The sequence below is a fragment of the Hyperolius riggenbachi genome, chromosome 1 (genome assembly GCF_040937935.1).
Source record: "Hyperolius riggenbachi isolate aHypRig1 chromosome 1, aHypRig1.pri, whole genome shotgun sequence".
Taxonomy (NCBI): Eukaryota; Metazoa; Chordata; class Amphibia; order Anura; family Hyperoliidae; genus Hyperolius; species Hyperolius riggenbachi.
This window is the reverse complement of record NC_090646.1, coordinates 100,746,334-100,769,347: the sequence shown is the minus strand read 5'-3', so window position 1 is coordinate 100,769,347 and position 23,014 is coordinate 100,746,334.

The following is a 23,014-nucleotide window of genomic DNA, read 5'->3' as shown; positions in this document are numbered from 1 at the left end:
TCTTTGCAAGATGCTGCACACAAAGATGCTGTACACATTCAAAAGATCAGTATCTGCAAAAGATCTGTTCCTGCAAAATGCATTCATAGTCTATGATATCTGCAGATCTTATACACACCTTGTTTAACATACATTCATCTGCAGATCAGATCCACCAGGATAGATTTTCAGATCTGCAGATGAATGTCTGTTAAACAAGGTGTGTATGAGGATCTGCAGATATCATAGACTATGAATACATTTTGCAGGAAAGGATCTTTTGCAGGAACTGATCTTTTGCATGTGTACAGCATCTTTGTGTGCAGCATCTTGCAAAGATTTTTATCCGATGGGGAGTTCAGCTCAATAGAATAGACTGTGTAGAGTATGGCTCTCATACTACATGGAAAGGGGTAAAATTGGTCTAAGATCTTTCATTTATCTTTCAAGTGTGTACACACCATTAGACACAGCATTTCTCAGGCATTTCCTGCTTCATCAGGTCAATAAAACCACAGAAAGTGACTTGTAATAAGCATAATTATTATGCATAAATATAAGCACTCTGTCTCAATATACCTAAAATATTCTATTTACCTCTAAACACTCATGTTACTGACCTTTCACTGGACAAGCAAAGTCCATAAACTCACACAAGTCCAGTAAAAATGCGCCTGTTCAAGGTCAAAGGTGCATCCGATGCAGCATCAGATTGAAGGGGCTGTAATGGGTAATGAGAGGGACCATGAAGCACACAGACAGCTGGAAATGCTGCAACAAGACAGGAACACCACATATTATTTCATTTAGGAAGGTAAGGTTTCGGTTTGCTTTAAAGTGAACCTGAGGTGAAAATAAACGGATGAGATAAACAATTACTGGTATATTTATCCTCCCACTCAAAAAATGACTTACAGGGAACCAGAGATGAAAGTTTCACACAAAATAAACATATCAGTCGATAGCTTGTAAAGAATAAATGCTCTACCTGATAATTTCGCCACTCTGGTGTGCTTTTTTTAGTGTTTTTTATCCATTATTGCTCCAGGAAAAATCCAATATGGCCGCCAGCTCATATCCCTTCTGCTTCCGGGTTATGAGTTGTTCTGGATGTGCTGTCTAGGCTATATGAGACTAGGCTGCTATCTAGGCTGTATGAGAAAGGCTGCTGCAGCCTTTCATCTGTGTGCCTTCATTTTGGTATGATGTGCAGCTGCCTGTAGGAAGTGTCTCTCATAGGAATGAAACTGCAGTCATCATCATTATCTATGCAGAGTGCACACAGATCATATTGCAGCCACACTTGTCTGTTTCAGAGCTTCTCTCTCAGCAGAAGCAGTCCCTCCCATGTCATCACAGCTCTCAGTATGCAAAGCAGCAAAGCTGAGCCAGGAGGGGGAAGGCTTTGGCTTGAAAAGACTCCACAGAAGAGTGACTCAGCTATAATGATTCCAGATCAAACCTAGACTGAAGGCTCAGTCGGGATTCTTATCACAGCTGATAACAGACTAATTAAGCAGATAAGAATGAAACTAAAAGCAGGGTAGGTGTTTACTGTCATGTCCCCACTGTAAATTTAGTAAAATACATGAGGGTGCTTCGTCTCTGGCTCTCTTTAAATATGCCAGGGTTTTATTTTATATTTAAACATTTTCAAAAGTAGGTTGAATGTTTTACTTTCTCTGATCAGTGGCAGCCTATTTAGTGTCCCAGAGTTAGGAAAAGGTCACATATTTTATCTCTCCCTGCCCTCAGAAGTTGTATTCTGCCAGTAAAAGTTTTACAGCAATAATTTGCTTATCAGTGAAGTTTTCTATATTCCCGACAAGGTACTGACAAGACAGAAGCTGTCACTTCCATGCCTAGAAACTAACTATTTTCTGACTACCTGTTACAGTGGAGCTTGATTGCCTTTTGCACTACAATACCAGAATTGGTAGATCCACCGCTGGCACTCTGTGCTTTTCACAAATAAGAGCACATGTGACAGATGTAAGAGGGTCTGGAGAAGCCATGGAGAAGGTTATGCTGCCTGTAACATCATTCAGCATGCCTGGTTTGGTGGTGGATCAGTGATGGTCTGGTGAGGCATATCCATGGAAGGAAGGAAGTAACTGGGTCTCAACCTGGATTCTGCAATTATAGCTTTGGCTTTATTAGCACCATAGTAGCAAACAGCACGACGTTTCGGCCCAACGGCCTTTATCAAGTGTTCATGGAAGGATGCACAGATAAAAGCAGTTGTTTTTGGTCCATGGGCATCAGCTAATTCATATAAACCATAATAGAATTTTATGGCTTTGGGATGCCAGGGTCCTTAAAATTGGCACATGACCAGGGTACTTGGCTAAAAGATTGCTGAGCGCTCGGCTATCGTGTGAATTTGGTGCCTGAGATAGTGATGGAGAGGTGAGTTATGACAAGAATGTAAGTGGCCCAGCAAACCTACACACCGAATTCCTTTTACATTGATCTGCTATTGGACAGCAAAAATGTGCAACCTTCATCTTGGCTATATACAGTACATGGGCGTAGCAATCACCCCTGCGATGGGCGCCCCTCCACCTCCCTCTCCCCAACCGCAAGTGCAGCCAATTAGCAAAGAAACTTCCCCATATGCTCACAAAAACCCTGTGCAAGGGCGTGTATAATTTTTTCCTGCATCCAGAGACTCCAGAGACACTCGCTGCTGCCATTTGAAGTCTCCCAATCCCGTGGGGTTCGGGGACAAAGGGGGCCCCATGCTATCATTTCTGCGAGGGGGCCCAATTAAGTCTAGTTACACCCCTGATACAGTACATACAAAAGATAAATAACCCTACCCATGTGAGCTTACAATCTACAGGACTGATGGAGGGGGGGTTATAGCGGATATGCTGAAGTGTTCAGAAATTAGTAGCAGAGTAGTTGTAGTCATGCATCACCTGCAGCGAGGACTTTATTCAATAAATCCAGACTGTTCTAGACTCATTAAAATATGTTATTGCTGTGAGTGCCTGTGACTGCAATACATCAAAAGCTCCAACATTCTGACAGCTAAAATCAAAAGAGTCCAGGTTCATAAGATCGTTCTTGTTCTCTGCTTTTCTCCAGCTTTGGTAAATCAATCCCTGAATCTTATTCCTATTTCCCTCAAAGAATTGGCTTTTGCCTCAAAACAAGTTGGTGAATGAGGTACAGGACATAGGCTAAGTAGGGTGACTTTTATATATATTACACATATTGTCCTGCATTAAAGTTGTATATTTTGCCAGGTTTTTTGTGGGCTGATAACGTAAACCAGGTAAATGCTGTACAGATGTGCAATAATAAGAACTTTCTCTAGATGGCAGCAGCCACTGTGCTTTTAACATTTGATTAGACATTGCCTCACTTGTGTGACTGAACAGGAGAGTAGCTGAATGGATCACATACATGATTATCAACAACTTGACTGCATTCCCAGAGGCACTATGCTGCTGTGCTGGCATAAGTGTGACATGTGAACAGTGGCATCATGAGGGTTAAATGTAATGTGTCTGAAAATTAAGCATGTGTACACCACCAGGTGAAAACAGGGGTGTTGCTAAGATACCAGAGGATCCGGGACACATCTGGGCACCAACAAAGTGTTATTGACAGAATGTGGACAGGGCCAATTCATGTATGTGATCTTAGAAGGGGTATAACTGAAAACTAGCAGGGCTTCCAGAAATATTTTGGGTTTAGTGGCCTTTCCGGAAGAAAATGTAATGTCCTAACTACTGTATAAACGGTTAAGGTGATATTAAACTTAATACACAGTATGTATGAGTATTATATTCCATGACAACCAAGATCATAATCAAGCAGGCACATTACCCAACAGTTGGGCTGCATGTCTACCACCCTCGACACCCCACCCCACCAAAAAAACCCACAAATATAGAGAGTGTTGCTTCAAACATCATCATTTTGCACTGTGTTCTCCCAAACAATATACTTATACAAAGTGTGTCTGAAACCATATTATTAGGAATTGCCCCCTTCAACAACATATTTGGGCAGAGTGCGCCTCCAAAGTTCTGGTAATTACCGTAGGCAGATTGTCCACCAAACATCATAATTAGGCACCATATTCCCTCAAACACAAATAGGCACAGTGTGGCTCCTAAGAACATAATTAGGTAAAGCACCCCACTAAAAATATAATTAGAAAGCATATACCTTAAAACAGCATAATTATGGAGCATATTCCCAAAACATATTTAGGCGGTGTCTCCCCCAAAAACATAAGAGCATGTCCCCAAACAACTTAATTATAAAAACATGATTAAGCAGGGAACATAATTATGAGACGTATTCTCCAAATAGCACAATTAGGAAGAGTATCCATAATAACAACATAATTATGGTAGGCATAGTGTTCTTTCAAACAACATAATTTCTGCCAAATAAAGTAATAAGACAAAGTGCCCTCCCAAACATAGAAAGGTAGAGTGCCTCCTAAAATCATAGATAATGTCCTTCTTAAAAGCATAATTTTGGCATACATATTTTGGCATTAAAGGGATACTGTAGGGGGGTCGGGGGAAAATGAGTTGAAGTTACCTGGGGCTTCTAATGGTCACCCACAGACATCCTGTGCCCACGCAGCCACTCACCGATGCAATGGGCCAGTTCACTTCTGGAATTTCAGACTTTAAAGTCTGAAAACTACTGCGCCTGCGTTGCCGGGTCCTCGCTTCCCCTGATGTGACTAGGAGCTCACGGCGCAGGCACAGACCATACTGGGCCTGCACAGTACGCTTGTGGTGACATCAGCGGGAGCGAGGACACGGCAACGCAGGCGCAGTGGTTTTCAGACTTTAAAGTCTGAAATTCCAGAAGTGAACCAGAGGCGGGGCCAGAGCATTGGGGAGTGGCTGCGCAGGCAAAGGATGTCTGTGGGGGACCATTAGAAGCCCCGGGTAACTTCAACTTATTTTCCCCCGACCCCCCTACAGTATCCCTTTAAGTTGCACGCCACACCATTGTTGAAATTGTATACATCTCCTCCCCCCTTCAACTGTGAGTGATCTAATATTAACACACACACCACACACGCACGCGCGCACGCACGCACGCACGCACGCACGCACGCACGCACACACACACACACACACACACACACACACACACACTTAGACTGACTGTTTTTTGTGGTTTCTGAAAAGTACAGGGACCTTGAAAATGTTGTGTTCTTCTAAGAATGAAAAGAAGATGAGGACATCACCCAAATATACGATAAGCAAGTAATCAAGATAAAATGCTGTAAAATGATGGGGACATTCCATTGTTTATTTTTTTGAGCTCACAACAGTCTGTACAGATTTATTCTTTTGTTTCTACAAAGAAAATTCTGGCTCTTCCTCATGAAGCAGAAAAAATGCGGCCACTATTTGTAGCAGCAGTTTGGATAGCAGGCAGCTAGTTCTCGCCTCTTTTGTCGTTCCCGACGATGTCGCCGTTTTCTCCCTGCCGCAGCTCACTCGCTCTTCCATCTCTGTAACGGCAGAGGACTGTGTGTGGGTCAGGAGCCAATTTCATTGGCTACTGACTCTGTCTATCAGGTATCAGGTATGCCCCTATTTTCACCTTTAGTGCGTTTTACACCATTTTTCATGCACGCATTATTTTTCACTTCCTCCTATTCACCTCCTGTTTGTTTTTCATGTTTTCCTTGCTTACATAAGGACCTATATGGGCTTTTTCCTCTACCTCATATATTTACATGAACCTTGCACGAGATCTGCACTTTACTCATGCTGTTTGCACATGTTATGGGCATTATTCATGGTTTGATGTGACTGTATTGTCTATTGTAAGCTATTCATTTTCATTGCATCTACTATCTTGGATTTGTGTTGTCAAGGAGCTCATTGATTGTCATTTATTGTGATTATCTATTTCTGGACAATCATGTACAGTGGTGTGAAAAACTATTTGCCCCCTTCCTGATTTCTTATTCTTTTGCATGTTTGTCACACTTAAATGTTTCTGCTCATCAAAAAACGTTAACTATTAGTCAAAGATAACATAATTGAACACAAAATGCAGTTTTAAATGATGTTTTTTATTATTTAGTAAGAAAAAAAACTCAAAACCTACATGGAGCTGTGTGAAAAAGAAATTGCCCCCTGAACCTAATAACTGGTTGGGCCACCCTTAGCAGCAATAACTGCAATCAAGCGTTTGCGATAACTTGCAACGAGTATTTTACAGCGCTCTGGAGGAATTTTGGCCCACTCATCTTTGCAGAATTGTTGTAATTCAGCTTTATTTGAGGGTTTTCTAGCATTAACTGCCTTTTTTAAGGTCATGCCACAACATCTCAATAGGATTCAGGTCAGGACTTTGACTGGGCCACTCCAAAGTCTTCATTTTGTTTTTCTTCAGCCATTCAGAGGTGGATTTGCTGGTTTGTTTTGGGTCATTGTCCTGCTGCAGCACCCAAGATCGCTTCAGCTTGAGTTGACAAACCGAAGGCCGGACATACTCCTTCAGGATTTTTTGGTAGACAGTAGAATTCATGGTTCCATCTATCACAGCAAGCCTTCCAGGTCCTGAAGCAGCAAAACAACCCCAGACCATCACACTACCACCACCATATTTTACTGTTGGTATGATGTTCTTTTGCTGAAATGCTGTGTTACTTCTACGCCAGATGTAACGTAACACGCACCTTCCAAAAAGTCCAACTTTTGTCTCGTCGGTCCATAAGGTATTTTCCCAAAAGTCTTGGCAATCATTGAGATGTTTTTTAGCAAAATTGAGACGAGCCTTAATGTTCTTTTTGCTTAAAAGTGGTTTGCGCCTTGGATATCTGCCATGCAGGCCGTTTTTGCCCAGTCTCTTTCTTATGGTGGAGTCGTGAACACTGACCTTAATTGAGGCAAGTGAGGCCTGCAGTTCTTTTTTTTAACAAGGGGGGTAATCACTTTTTCACACAGGGCCATATAGATTTGGAGTTTTTTTTCTCACTAAATAATAAAAACCATCATTTAAAACTGCATTTTGTGTTCAAATATGTTATCTTTGACTAATAGTTAACAGTTTTTGATGAGCAGAAACATTTAAGTGTGACAAACATGCAAAAGAATAAGAAATCAGGAAGGGGGCAAATAGTTTTTCACACCACTGTATTTGTGTATGGCTACCTACCCTATTTGTTTTTAAGTGTTTTTATGATTATTTGCTTGTGAATAAAGATGATTTATTACTATGTTTTTTTGTGGAGTGGTGATTTGAGAGACTAACTATGGGATTGATAAAGTGTGAAAGGTGTGTCTGAACTACCACTACCTATGATATAGAAGAGACTAGGGAATTGCACATGGGCCATGGTGTTCAAATTTCCACCTACGACTGTGGTGGATGTTTAGCAGCAAACCAGCGTGAATTCAGCAGTAATTATGGTGAGGGAATGGATAAAGTCAGGCCTTGGTTGGGAGGTCAGTTCGGGATAGGCTTTTGCAGCAGGCGATCAGTTAGGGTTAGGCTTTGGTTGGGGGTTTGGTTAGGGTTAGGAATTTTGCAGCGGGGGATCAGTTAGGGGTAAGTTAGAGCTAGGTATCGTTAGAGGGAGGGCTAGGTTAGGTTCGGTGTTGGTAACATTTCTGCAAAAATTACATATACAAGCAACGTAGGCTCTGAAAGCTACCATTGCATTGTATTGCATAGCTTCTGTATTTACATATTATAATGTACTCAGTGAGATTTTTTTTTTCGTTAAACAAAGGTTCATTTATTGAAAATTGCAATACAAGGTTACATACGTAATAAAGCATTATGTTTGAATTGAAATGTACAAGTATTGTATGTAAAATAGCATAATTACATTTCTTTCATAATTTAACAGAGGATATGTAACGATTGTGGGATTCTCTCCGTGATCAGCGCACAAGACGTGCGCTGACACTGCGGAAATCCTCCACAAGCGTATAATTTGCGGGAACCCAGCAAAAGGTGGAATGCACCTGTAGAGGGAAATTCCTGTCGACAGATGGAGCTGTGGAGTGCAGAGGAACAGCTCCTCTGCCCTGCCACAGACGCCAGACAGGAATTGCACGAAGGGAAGAAACGCAGGGCAAGATAGCCCTGAAGGAGAGAGAGCAAAGCGACAGATTGTATGTGTGTGCACCAAACTAGTCGCCAACCCGCGACGGTGCATACACAACAGCAGATATGAAGTAGGAACGCAATCGCGGGAGAGGTGATTGCCAGAGGTGACACAAGGCTACAGCAAGGCTGAGCACGAGAGTAGCAAAGGCACAGCAAATCATACAATGAGGAGATAAGGAAAATAACAAACGCTAGCTAAACGCGAACACCGCACTCATTCGCAACAGTGCACGCATTTGTGCGCGGTCCCCGTGTGATAAGCACAACAGAGACAAGCACGCCTAACTAACCACGGACAGACAAACATAAAACAGAGGACGCGAGCGCTTGCTTAACGGTTACCTCACCGAGCTTTCAGCAAGCGTTCGTAGCAGACAAGACAGACACACGAAAACAGGAATACGTAAGAGATATGATCCACTGCTCTTACCGTCAGAGCCAGTGCGATCCGAGTAAGGCAACAACAGAACAGAGGGGCCTACCAGTAACAACCGCTGCTCTGGTTAGCACCCCACAGACAGACAGAACAGGCAATACAAATAATGCAATCCTAACTGCACTAGGGAAACCTGCCTAGTGCAGTTCCAGGAATTACTCTAGGCTAATCTTCAACAAAGAGCAAGGCTGACACTCCAGGCGAGTGTTACACAGGAACTAACTCTTATGACCAGCAACTTACTGTGGGAAACATAGCTCTTTATAGAGCAAGCCCACAAAGGATGTGGCTAGGCAATCTGCATGACAAACGTATGCAAATTCCTCAGCAGCAAGCTGCACAACTGACAAAAGGTCTCTCTTCCAGAGACCTGCAGAATGCAGACCTGAACAGTGGTCAAAAGGCTGCCTGCCAGCGCAGGCAGCCACGCGGATCCTCACAGTACCCCCCCCTCTAGGGTCGGATTCCAGACGACCCTCCAACCTGATACTTGCAAAAGACTCTAACTGAAGACTCACGAAGGTCAGGACAGCCCGACAAGGCCCAATTCCAGAGTCAGTCCAGCCGAAACCGACCTCATCGGAAGCAAACGCCACCGAAACATATCCATCAGTACTACCAGTCTCAGTATAACACCCATCAGGACTGTGAACACCAGAGAAGAAGCCATCGACACCCTCCAGACAATACCCACCACCTTCCAAGGAGCGTCCGAAAATACCAAACCTGCCACAATACCTGTTCGAAGTGTCCCTTGCAACACAAAAGCCACTGTTGATCTTATCCAGGGTACCAAGCAAAATCTCTCCCGTAATCTCCCGGAACCTTTTGAAGCTCCACAGAGATCCCAAGAGGGCAGAACAATCACCAGGTTCACATGGAGAACTATCAAGCCCTCCTATGGAACCAATGACTATTCTGGATTCAGAATTACGAGGACACCCATCAAGATCAGGACTTTCAGGGACCACTTCTGGGCATGCAAGCAGGCAGGCCATATCAGAGCATGTCTCCACCGAGGAAGCATCTGAGCATGCTGGTAACCGAGGCACACTTGGGCTTTCTGGGTCACAGAGCACATTGGGGTACACCAGCACAGGAGAAACCTCAGAACATGTCGGGGAACTGCCAACCTCAGAGTCCGGCACGACAGGACCAAAACCAGTCCCGGGCAGAGAATCATCATGAGCAGTGGTCTCAAGCACAGGACTTTCAAAAGAAGGCATGGACTCAAACCTAGAAATCTCTGTGACAATAATAACATCATTGACTACATATGAGTGAAGCTCCACCAGAGCTGCATAGGTAGTCAGCACAACAGCAATGCCTACTGAAGTGGGCAGCACCTCAGAAGGACTTGGGGGGCAGGATACATCTCCTACAAGTTCAGCACCCTTTGGGAGGAACTCGGAGGTCTCCAGGACATCAGACAAGACCTCAGGAACATCATTTTTCAAGTTTTCTGAGAAGGATTCTGAACTATCCATGTTACAGGGCAAACTGGAACTTTATTTTGTGGACAGGGCAGATATCCCAGGGAAGGTTCCACCATAAACTGAGACTGAATTTCATCATCATGAGCGGAATGTACAGGAATATTTACTGGAACACACACTGACTCCCTAACTTTAATCTCACTGCACCCAGAATTCTGTGTAGCAGTCAAACTAGCTTGCAACCCCAAAACTGCAGAAAAACAGGTGAGTATAGTAGCAATACCTAGACGAGCCTCTAGGGACACTGCAGGAGACCATATTAACTCATCCAGAGTACAGGGTGCAGAATCAGCATTTTCCTCAGAACGAGAAAGGGACTCACAAATGTCAGTGTGATTGGACATCATATTGTTATTCATGGTACAGGGCAGGCTCAGAGAAACTTTCTCTGGACCCAGCAAAGATGCTTCAGAGTCAGATTCGCGAAACCAAAGCGCTGTCTCACTCTTAGATTTGGCTAACAATGTCAAATCCGAGGAGTCAGAACGCAAAACTTGCGAATCAAAAATCGATTTAGGTTGTGAAACTGACGCTTCCATAGCGCAAACCTCCGCGATCTGTGGGGCAGACTGTAAGGCGTTCAGGATAGAAACACTGGAGCAACTGTCACCAGGCAACGGGCCCTTACAGGTGTGAACAGGGTGAGACAAAGACGCATCTGCAGTAGAAATAGCGACAACATCAGGAAAAACTTTATTAGACATATTAATTTTACTTTTGATGCTGCATAATTTAGGAATTTTCCCCATAGCAGGATCACAGATGGAAGATCTTAAAGATCTGTCTCTAAATGACAAGGGGTCACACACATCCTTGAGAAAACTGGCACATTCATGCTGATCACAATCTGCAGGAACATCAGAGAAACAGGCATCAGATCGCACAATGTCACGACTCACATGCTTTACCCCAGAAAGGCAGGAACAATCATCCGACAACGATGTCTGTTTATTGGAATCAATTGATTGGTGTGTGTGCAACTCATCCAAAATCGTCTGCCACACATACAACACTGGATCCACAAAACACCTGTCACACTCATCAGAATCTATCAAAGTGTACACGGAATTGAGACAATCATTCAAGACATCTTCACTTTTTGCGATGTAAAATTCGCAAAAGGCTTTCCAATCAAAATCAAATTCCTCCATCAAGGCCCCAATGTCCCATGAGGCAAATGGAGGTTCAAACAGGCCAGTATCTAGATAATCTCCATATGGGTGGAGTTCAAGAACAAGAACAGACTTTTTAACTGCTTCAATAAAGTGTGCGATCCTACCTATAACAGGATCCACACAAGCTTTGGATTGGGGGAAAAAAAAACCCGGAAACTGAGAAACATCATTATAAACATCAATAGGGAGCGTTTTATTCAGATGCTTGCGTTTTTTAGTTTTCCCCTTCTTTGCAACTTTGCATGTCTGATGTTTACAACCTGAAGTGGCAACCGACACATTGAACTGATTGTCATACTGAAAGGTTTTGCATGGAAGGGAAAGATCAGCTGACTTATCAGCAGCTACACATTCAATCAGAGCAGGTGGTAAGCCAGGCAGTTTAAACCAGTGAGAGAATATCACTGCAAGAAACTGATACAGATTATCATTCCAAGAATTGTTTTTTAGCACATCATACGCCCAGGTGAACGAATCGCCTTTTAAGAGCACATAGGCAAACTGAAGAGCCGACGTGGAGGGATCAGTAATCTGAAAGGTGGAATTCAGGCAAAACCTCACACATTCAGAGAGGAATTCCGCTTTGGTCTCTGAGTTTAGCCTTTTAAAGCTCTTAAAGACACAGGGAAATTCATGTAGAGGGAAATTCATGTCGACAGATGGAGCTGTGGAGTGCAGAGGAACAGCTCCTCTGCCCTGCCACACACGCCAGACAGGAATTGCACGAAGGGAAGAAACGCAGGGCAAGATAGCCCTGAAGGAGAGAGAGCAAAGCGACAGATTGTATGTGTGTGCACCAAACTAGTCCCCAACCCGCGACGGTGCATACACAACAGCAGATATGAAGTAGTAACGCAATCGCGGGAGAGGCGATTGCCAGAGGTGACACAAGGCTACAGCAAGGCTGAGCACGAGAGTAGCAAAGGCACAGTAAATCATACAATGAGGAGATAAGGAAAATAACAAACGCTAGCTAAACGCGAAAACCGCACTCATTCGCAACAGTGCACGCGTTTGTGCGCAGTCCCCGTGTGATAAGCACAACAGAGACAAGCACGCCTAACTAACCACAGACAGACAAACATAAAACAGAGGACGCGAGCGCTTGCTTAACGGTTACCTCACCGAGCTTTCAGCAAGCGTTCGTAGCAGACAAGACAGACACACGAAAACAGGAATACGTAAGAGATACGATCCACTGCTCTTACCGTCAGAGCGAGTGCGATCCGAGTAAGGCAACAACAGAACAGAGGGGCCTACCAGTAACAACCGCTGCTCTGGTTAGCACCCCACAGACAGACAGAACAGGCAATACAAATAATGCAATCCTAACTGCACTAGGGAAACCTGCCTAGTGCAGTTCCAGGAATTACTCTAGGCTAATCTTCAACAAAGAGCAAGGCTGACACTCCAGGCGAGTGTTACACAGGAACTAACTCTTATGACCAGCAACTTACTGTGGGAAACATAGCTCTTTATAGAGCAAGCCCACAAAGGATGTGGCTACGCAATCTGCATGACAAACGTATGCAAATTCCTCAGCAGCAAGCTGCACAACTGACAAAAGGTCTCTCTTCCAGAGAGCTGCAGAATGCAGACCTGAACAGTGGTCAAAAGGCTGCCTGCCTGCGCAGGCAGCCACGCGGATCCTCACAGGATATTTATGCATATATTAAGGCACATTTAACATATTGTATAGAACATACTAAGTTGGATAATATATAAATTATTGTAAGATAAACCAGGGGAGTTGAAATGACTCGAGTCATAAAACCGGTGAACGATTGATAGTATTTATTATAATCTACTAATCTTACATAAACAAGCAACAGGCATTAAATATTTTATACAAATGGATTTTTAACCACCTTTCCCATATAAGAGGGAATTTATTGGGGCAATTCCTGTGTTTATATACCAGTTGTTTATAGGAGAGGAAGGTTTTGATTCTAGATTTCCAGTCTGTAATTTTGGGGCATGTGGGTGACATCCATCTGAAAGCTATACATTGTCTAGCTGCAAATAAAGTTTCTATTAAGAAAGTTTAGTCGAATTTATTCATGTCAGGAGGATTAGCAATGTTAAGGATACATGATTTGATGTCAAGAGTAACAGGAGAGCCTATGCGGTCGAGGAAGTCGGTTACTTGTTTCCAGAATTCAGCTAGGGGAGGACATTCCCACAACATATGCAAGAAAGACCAGGTTTTAAGTCTGCATTTGGGGCAATTAGGTAAGGCATTTGGGGAATACTTGGCTACTTGAGATGGTAGCAAGTAGCTCTGATGTATGATATATAGTTGAGTCAATTTATCACGTACACATGGCAAAATGGACTTGGAGGCGAGTAGGCATTCCTCCCATTCCTCCTCATCTATTTCTATGCCTCGGTTGGTCCATTTATTACATGCGGAAGTGGCTAATTTTTGGGATTGGGGTTGTAACAGTAGGGAGTATAGTATACCAATTTGATGTTTGACAGGTCTATCTTTAATATTTTCTAATATCAGTGAGGTGGCGGTCATAGGAAGTCCCGTAGGGAATTGAGCTTTCAGAGCATGGGATAGCTGCATATACATAAACTCAAATATATTTGAAAGCGAATATAAGTCTTTCAGGTGGGAAAAAGGGGCCAGCCGGGAGCCCTTAATGATCTGTCCTAGATATGTTATACCCTTATCTGCCCATAATCTGGTGATGTGTAATTTGGTTAATTCAGGCAAGAGAGGGTTATCCCATAGCGGTGTGTAATGTTCCCAGAGGCAGGCCACCCGGCAGGTCTGTGTGAGGTCGTGTTGACGTGATTTTGTGCGGCCCTGAACCAAAGTACAGTGCTCAGAAGAAGGCACGTCCCATCAACTCCCAAGATTGTCAGGACGTGGTTGACTATTTAACACAGAACACCTCATCTTCCGCAGCCACCAGCATTACTATAAGTACCACATCCGCTGCAAATGCCTCATTTAGAGTAAGTAGCAGCTCCGGGGATATCAGCTCAGTGTATTTTTTAAAGAGTTCTATGGGAAGAGTGAATTGCTAGTTCTATATCTTCTAAGGTAATGGGACTGTCTAGAAAATCTCACTGCTCGGGTGATAATCTGGGAAGATCAATCTCTGAAAGGAAAATTTCCGCTTCAGATTGCGAGAATACAGTTTTAGAAGTATACAGGTCTTGGAAATATTCTGCAAATCTGTAGTTGATGTTTTGGGAGCCCTTTAGAAGGACAGAATTTTTATCTCTAATACCGGTTATAACACAAGAAGCAGATAGTGCCAGTCCTCTCACCCTGCTCATAGAAGGACTGTTTGTAGAAGAAATGTTTAGAGTGAGCTACTTCATACAGCAGGCTGGAAAGCTGACTTTGGTTTTTTTCCAGGCACCAAGGGTCTCTTCAGACGGCTGGCTAGTGTATTTTTGCTCCAAAATTGGAAGTTGAGATTGCAATTTTTGTATAAGGAATGAAGCTTCTTTCTTTAGATGGGAAACAAAGCTTATTAGTATTCCTCGAAAGAAAAGTTTGAAAGAATCCCATACATTTGAGCGAAGTTGCTCGTCCATCAGTGATAACCAAAAGAGGTTGAATTTTCAAATAAAGTTGGTGGGAATTTCAGACCATCTTAAAGTGGATCCGAGATGAACTTTTACTCCTTGCATAATTGTGTTCCTTACATATAGTTTATAGGGCATTCCTCAAGCCAAATACTTGTTTTGTTTTGTTTTAATACCCCAATTTCCTATAAACTAAACAAACCACACCCACAGCTTCTCCAGAGTGCCTTGGCGCTTGCAAGCAGGGTCGGACTGGGACACCAAGGGCCCACCAAGGAAGTTTCAGCCTGGGCCCCCCCCCCTCTCCTCCTCCCTCCCCCCCCCCCCATTTTGGGCTCACATACACATGTACTCTAGAAATTTTGCATGACTTTATGGTAGGGAATAGATTGTGAGCAATTCTGAGGACAGTCTCCAATAGGGATATGTGTAAATGCGGCGCGCGCAGCGCGCCGCAGCGAGACTAAATGGGCGTCACCACGCACTGGAACATCGACGTGGTCATGATGAGTCATGGGCAGACTTAAAAAAAAAAAAAAAATACAAAACACAAAATAAGTAGCGGCGTTATTCACAGAGATTAGGTCTGACCAGATACATTTTAGATAAAATATTCAAGTAGTTACATGCCTCATGATAATTCATCAAGTAGTCAAATGGCAGCAGATACCCCCACAAAATGCAATCAGGTTGATGGCAGATACCCCCACACAATGCAATCAGGTTGGTGGCAGATACCCCCACATAATGCAATCAGGTTGACGGCAGATACCCCCACAAAATGCAATCAGGTTGACGGCAGATACCCCCACAAAATGCAATCAGTTTGGCTGCAGATACCCCCACACAATGCAATCAGGTTGGCTGCAGATACCCCCACACAATGCAATCAGGTTGGTGGCAGATACCCCCACACAATGCAAACAGGTTGGCTGCAGATACCCCCACAAAATGCAATCAGGTTGGCTGCAGATACCCCCACAAAATGCAATCAGGTTGGCTGCAGATACCCCCACAAAATGCAATCAGGTTGGCTGCAGATACCCCCACAAAATGCAATCAGGTTGGCTGCAGATACCCCCACAAAATGCAATCAGGTTGGCTGCAGATACCAGGGCTGTGGAGTCGGTACAAAAATCTTCCTACTCCAACTCCGACTCCTCAGTTTCTGAAACCACGACTCCAACTCCGACTCCGGGTACCCAAAATTGCTCAGACTCCGACTCCTTAGTCTGATACTTAACAGGGCTGTGGATTTTGTACAAAAATCATGCGACTCCGACTCCCGACTCCGACTCCTCAGTTTCTGAAACCACGACTCTGACTCCGACTCCGGGTGCCCAAAATTGCCCCGACTCCGACTCCTCGACTCCGACTCCAACTCCACAGCCCTGGCAGATACCCCCACACAATGCAATCAGGTTGGCTGCAGATACCCCCACACAATGCAATCAGGTTGGCTGCAGATACCCCCACACAATGCAATCAGGTTGGCTGCAGATACCCCCACACAATGCAATCAGGTTGGCTGCAGATACCCCCACACAATGCAATCAGGTTGGCTGCAGATACCCCCACACAATGCAATCAGGTTGGTGGCAGAGATACCCCCACACAATGCAATCAGGTTGGCTGCAGATACCCCCACACAATGCAATCAGGTTGGTGGCAGAGATACCCCCACACAATGCAATCAGGTTGGCGGCAGATACCCCCACACAATGCAATCAGGTTGGTGGCAGAGATACCCCCACACAATGCAATCAGGTTGGTGGCAGAGATACCCCCACACAATGCAATCAGGTTGGTGGCAGAGATACCCCCACACAATGCAAGTCCCCCCCAGCTTGGAAGGGGGGGCAGAGGGCACAGATCAGCGGGGAAGCCTCCCCCCTCCCTCACCTAGGGCCCCCCCCTTCCGCGCACCCCCCTCCTCCTGGGGGCCCCAGAGCTAAGAGGGAGGGTGGCACAGCTTGGAAGGGGGGGAATTGGGCACAGAGCGGCGGGGAGGGGGGGGAAGCGTCCCCCCCCTCCCTCACCTAGGGCCCCCCCTTCCGCGCACCCCCCTCCTCGAGAAGTGCAGCCAGCAGCGAGTGGAGAATAGCTTACCAGCTTCAGATGATGCTATCTCTGCTCCGCTCCGCATGCCACTGCTGCCCTGCTGGTCTCTGTCTCCTGTAGTGACGCTGTCCAATCACGCTCTCGCAGGAAGTACTGCGAGAGCGTGATTGGACAGCGTCACACACTACAGTCAGAGACCAGCAGGGCAGCGGCATGCGGACTCGGAGCGGAGCAGAGATAGCATCATCTCTGTAGCTATTCTCCGCTCGCTGCTGGCTCAGCCTGGCTGCACTTCTGGAGGAGGGGGGTGCGCGGAAGGGGGGGGTCATAGGTGAGGGAGGGGGGGGACGCTTCCCCCCCTCCCCGCCACTCTGTGTCCAATTCCCCCCCTTCCAAGCTGTGCCCCCCTCCCTCTTAGCTCTGGGGCCCCCAGGAGGAGGGGCAGTCGGGGCCCACCGATGGGACCATCGGTGGTTCGGCGGCTCTGTCCGAGCCTGCTTGCAAGGGATTGTGGGATTTCAGTCTGGGCAGGTGAAAAAGGTGTTACTAGCTATAGATTTCAGAGGCAGAGTTTTCACAATCTGAGAGCTGCAGTGCAGATACAGATCAGTTGCCTGTGTAATAGAGGAGATAAGAGTGGAGTTTTCACAGAATATGCAGATTAGCATGCCTAGATACAGATAAGCTTGCCTGTGTGTGTAATTGTGTAATAGTGACAAGCAGAAAACATGTCTGCTCCCATTGTATCACAGGAAAAAATATTAATATACTGTTGAAGCTGTTTGAAGATAGATTTGCTGTGTAAACTATCTAAACTTTAGATAAGATATATAGACAAGTCACTTGTTATATTTAGTTTTTCATCTCGGATCCGCTTTAAGGAAAGGAGTACTGGTGAGTGGTCTGATGCCACTCTAGGGAGGCGCTGAATGGTCTCAGTCAAGGGCAACAAGGTGTGCGAAATAAAAAAATGATCTATCCTAGAGAGTGTGTTGTGAGTGGCAGAAAAACAGGTATATTGAGTAGTATCTGGATAAAAATGTCTCCATGCATCATATAGTAATATTTCGGACATTAAGGTAGCAAAAGGGGTTATTTTAGTAGATGATGTTGTAAGAAAACGGTCTACGCTAGGGTTGCAGACTGCATTAAAGTCCCCTGCCCAAATTGAGGGGCATGATGGTATAGTTGAAATAAATGAAATTTCTTCCTTAAAGGGAAGGTCCAAGCAAAATTAAAAAAATGAGTTTCACTTCCCTGGAGCTTCTACCAGCCCCATGCAGCCATCCTGTGCCCTTGTAGTCACTCACTGCTGCTCCAGTCCCCCCGCTGGCAGCTTGCCGACCTCGGAGGTCGGCGGGCCGCATTGCGTACATTTTTATGCATTCCCGCTAGTGCAGGAACATTAACACATACATTTTTACGCGTTAGTGGTGCAACGCGTAAAAATTTACGCATGGCACCACTAACACGTACAAATGTATGTGTTAATGTTCCTGCACTAGCGGGAGTGCGTAAAAATGTACGCAATGCGGCCCGCCGACCTCCGAGGTCGGCAAGCTGCCAGCGGGGGGACTGGAGCAGCAGTGAGTGACTACGAGGGCACAGGATGGCTGCATGGGGCTGGTAGAAGCCCCAGATAAGTGAAACTCATTTTTTTATTTTGCTTGGACCTTCCCTTTAATGAGAGTGGAGTATGGAAGGGGAATATAAAATGATAGAATGGACAGTAATTTATTTTCCAGGACCCCGTGTAAGAAAACGTAGCGACCAAGTGGATCTTTATGGATTTGAAGATTTGGAGGGGGAGAGATTTGTGAATTAGTACAGACATCCCACGGGAGTGTTGAGAAAAAGTGGAGTGGAAAGCCCTGCCAACCCAGTTGCGCTCCAGAGCTCTCACCTTGTTGCCTGTGACATGAGTTTCCAGCAAGATTAGAATATCTGGTTTACAACCTTTCACATAATTAAAAATAACTGAACATTTAAAGGGAACCAGAGACGCCGGAATCCCAAAAAGGAAAAAAGATTTTATACATACAGTACCTGGGGCTTCTTCCAGCCCTATAAGCCTGCATCGCTCCCGCGCCGCCATCCTCCGCTTCCTGGATCGCCGGTACCGGGTCCTGTCACTTCCGGCGGATGTGGCCAAATGTCCGCATGAGCAGGGGCTCCCTCCATACCCTTACGCGTGCGGCTGCGCAGTATGCAGCTCCATGCGTACGGGTATGCCGGGAGCCCCTGTGATGCGGACAATTGTCCGCGTGCTGCCGCCGACTGGCCGAAACTACGGGACCCGGTACCGTCGGATACAGGAAGCGGAGGAGGGCGGCGTGGGAGCGATCCGTGCGTATGGGGCTGGAGGAAGCCCCAGGTATGTATAAAATCTTCTTTCTGGGGCCTCTGGTTCCCTTTAAGTTGGTCATTTAGACCACGAACATTCCAACTAAGTATATTTATTGCTTTAGAGGGTTGCGTCATATAATAGCAGTTGAGTATGTTGATTTTGCATTGGTTACATGTACAACGTTAATTATTTTGGTGGCAAGTGGGTAGATAAGTAGTAACCTAGTGTTCATAAAAGTAGAAGTATTATGCAATAAATTGAACCTGAACCATAAACTCTTCCCAAAGTAACAAACCCTTACCCACCCTATCACACTAATACAACGTAGTGCGATCTTATACCCAACATTGAATATCAAAACATAGTGCAGTAAACAGAGAGAATCCATTAGTCGTCAAGTTTATGTTTAAAGCCCTGTGGAGAAAAACATTTGGAATGCAACTACAGTTAAAGAGACACTGAAGCGAAAAAAAAATGATGATATTATGATTTGTATGTGTAGTACAGCTAAGAAATAAAACATTAAGATCAGATACATCAGTCTAATTGTTTCCAGTACAGGAAGAGTTGAGAAACTCCAGTTGTTATCTCTATGCAAAAAAGCTATTAAGCTCTCCGACTAACTTAGTCGTGGAGAGGGCTGTTATCTGACTTTTATTATCTCAACTGTAATTGAACTGTTTACTTTTTCTCTGCTAGAGGAGAGTTCATTACTTCACAGACTGCTCTGAAAGACTCATTTTGAATGCTGAGTGTTGTGTAATCTGCACATAATATAGAATGATGCAATGTTAGAAAAAACACTATATACCTGAAAATAAAAGTATGAGAATATTTTCTTTGCTGCTAGTCTTCTAGTAATTATTCATAGTACACAACCAATTCATTATATCATATATTTTTTTCGCTTCAGTGTCTCTTTAAAGTGAACAGAAATTTTTTGACTGTATAAAGCATAGGGGGGTGGTAGGACATCAGACAGGTGCTCCGTCCAGCTATTATAAAGTTATTCATACCTAGTATAAAATATTATAATGCATACAAATGTACGCAGTGAGACAGAATGAGTGTCTCTCATGTAATCATAAATGATGTGGATTCTGTAGTTATTAAAGGCACCCGTTGGGAGATCCTTCATGGAGATGAGCTTCTTGTCTCATAGAGACATGTGCTTGACAGAAAAATGTGATTTGGATACGTTTAGTAAACCATTGAGAGTTTTGAGAAAAGTTCCGTAGGATCAAATCCTATTTGGCGTATATGCAGGATACTATGATTACGTAAGATTGTGAAGGCAAAGGAAACAATATAGTCCTGATGGTTTATCGTGAAGAGCTGGATCAGGGTGGTGAAGGGGAGACATATACTGCCTTATGGCCGCAGGAGCAATGCAGCCATATGTATTACCGAGTGCGTCACCGTTGCATGCGAGTGAAGAAAGTGGCTTGGACGTTTGTTATGTCTGAGACGACTCAGTAGAACAACTCTGCGTAGCCAAAGAGCCACGAGCGGAGAAAGACTTCCCTATCACACTGAGATAGTAGAAAGTTAACAGTACCTTAATCTGCCGATGGTGAGGCCTGGCGGGATCGTGAGCGCTTATCCAGCCATGTTGAGATTTCTTCCGGGTCCGTGAAGAAGTGGGATTTGCCGCTGTCCGCGACCCGCAATTTTGCCGGGTAGATCATGGCGTATTCTAGTTGTTTGTCTCGTAGCAGGCGTTTTGCATTACCGAATTTTGCTCTCAGACGTTGAACTTCCAGAGAGAAGTCTGGGTAAAAGGATAGGGTCGTATTTTCGTATATTATCAGGCTTCTTTCCCTGGCTATTCGTAAGACAGCATCACGGTCCCTGTATTTCAGTAATTTGTATATAAAGGTCCGGGCTGGGGCACTCTGTGGTGGAGTTTTAGGCGAGATTCTGTGGGCGCGTTCTATTATAAATACCGTAGAGAAGGTATCATGACTGAATAGGTTGATCAAGAGATCTTCTGTGAATTTCTCTGCAGCACTGCCTTCAGCTTTTTCCGGCAGGCCCACGATATGTATATTTGATCTCCGTTGCCTATTTTCTTGGTCTTCTTGCCGGTCCATCACTGGTTTGAGGCCCTTCTGCAGTTGTCCCTGCACGCGCTGGATAGGCCGGAATCCATCCTCCAAGTCACTAATGTGCACTTCCACCTTCTTCACCCATTCTCTGAGATTTTGTAGATCTTGGCGTAAGAAAGAAATGTCAGAGCGTACCTCGCCAAGAGTAGTTATAATTGATGACCAGGGCCGGCCCTAGACTTTTTGCCGCCTGAGGCAAATTTATAAAAAAAATTGCCACCGCTAGGCCCAATACCCCCGTCCTGCCCGCTACCCCTCCGGCTCGGCAGCCGCCCCCCCCGCACCCACGGACGGGCAGGTGCCGCCCCTAGAAGTTTGCCACCTGAGGCAAACGTTTCACCCCGCCTCATGAGCGGGCCGGCCCTGTTGATGACAGACTACTCTGGCATGCTGTTACTGCCTCTAGGATTTGTGCGAGTGCCGGGGCTTCTGTGGAGGTGGGAGTATCTTTTTCCGAGGTGGCTTGTGAAGTCGGCGCCATCTTGCTCTTCACGGCGATATTTATTTAGCTTCGCCACGGCGTTGGATTGCCTCGAGGAGGTCATTGTGTGACTCTCGGGGTATCAGCAAGGTCTCACCCGTCAGATTACCGTAAGTTGAAGGGTCTAGATCGACTGTAGGATCTGTTCAGGATATTGCTGGAACAGAGCGCTCCTGAGCTTTGTCCTCACTCCATAAGCATCAAGCCATGCTGTTTTTACCTTCTGCTATCTGTGCAAGCTGAAACACTGCACAGCAATGTTTACTAATAGTGGCTGTGTAGCTGCTAAGCAAACAAAAAGAAGATAATGTTATCACTTGTGTTCAGAAAGGTACCCATACACCTAGTGATATTGGCAGCTGATTGACCAAGAGACAGATCTCTCTCTCTGATCAAATCTGATCAGAGATAAAGTTGTTAAAATCTTGCGGGAATTGGCCTTGTGATACCGCCATGCCACTACACTGCTCCCAACCACTGTCCCCCTAATGTTTTATTGTTTTATGCCCTCCCCCGTGCTCAGTGCGGGGGGGGGGGATAGCGCTGGGAGTTTCCATCACGTTTGTCATTCACAATTATCACTCACCCGATCGAGGATGTCGTCGGCCCGAGATATTCCAGCATGTTCGATACATGCGACCAATTTCAGCCTGAAATTGGTCGCATTGTCAATCAGGTAAGCTCTTAGCAGCAACAATTTTCATCCCATTCGATTATAATCATTTAATCGGATGGTCGATTTGCCGCCAAGACAAGTAATCTATGGGCACCTTAACTCCGGCAATAAGCTTCCCACTGAAGAAGCAGGTGCTGTGTTTACCTGCTTGAATGCTGTTCTGCTACCACTTTTTTCTGGTAGTAGGTTTACGGCTGTAAATAATCTTTTAGCGCAAAGAAGAAATGCTGAGTTTCATACCACTTTAAGTAATTTGTGTAAAGCCTGTTAAACTTTATGAGCGCTGCCTGCACACACAAACTTTACTGGGGTTTAGTGAACATACTCAATAAGGACTGTTTCACACTGAATATCGACCATTGTGATTTTTCATAGATTTTGGCATGATCACTACCAAAGAGCTGCACGCAGCAGTGTGAATGCTCCCATCGGGAGACACTGCGGTAGTGATTCTCTGATCCCTGGCCATCAGCAATCGCTACAGATTCACCTACAGTGTGAACTAGCCCTAAATTGTACAACAGCACTCAGGGGCATAACTTGACTTAACAGGGCCCTCCTGCAAAAATGATAGCATGGGGCCCC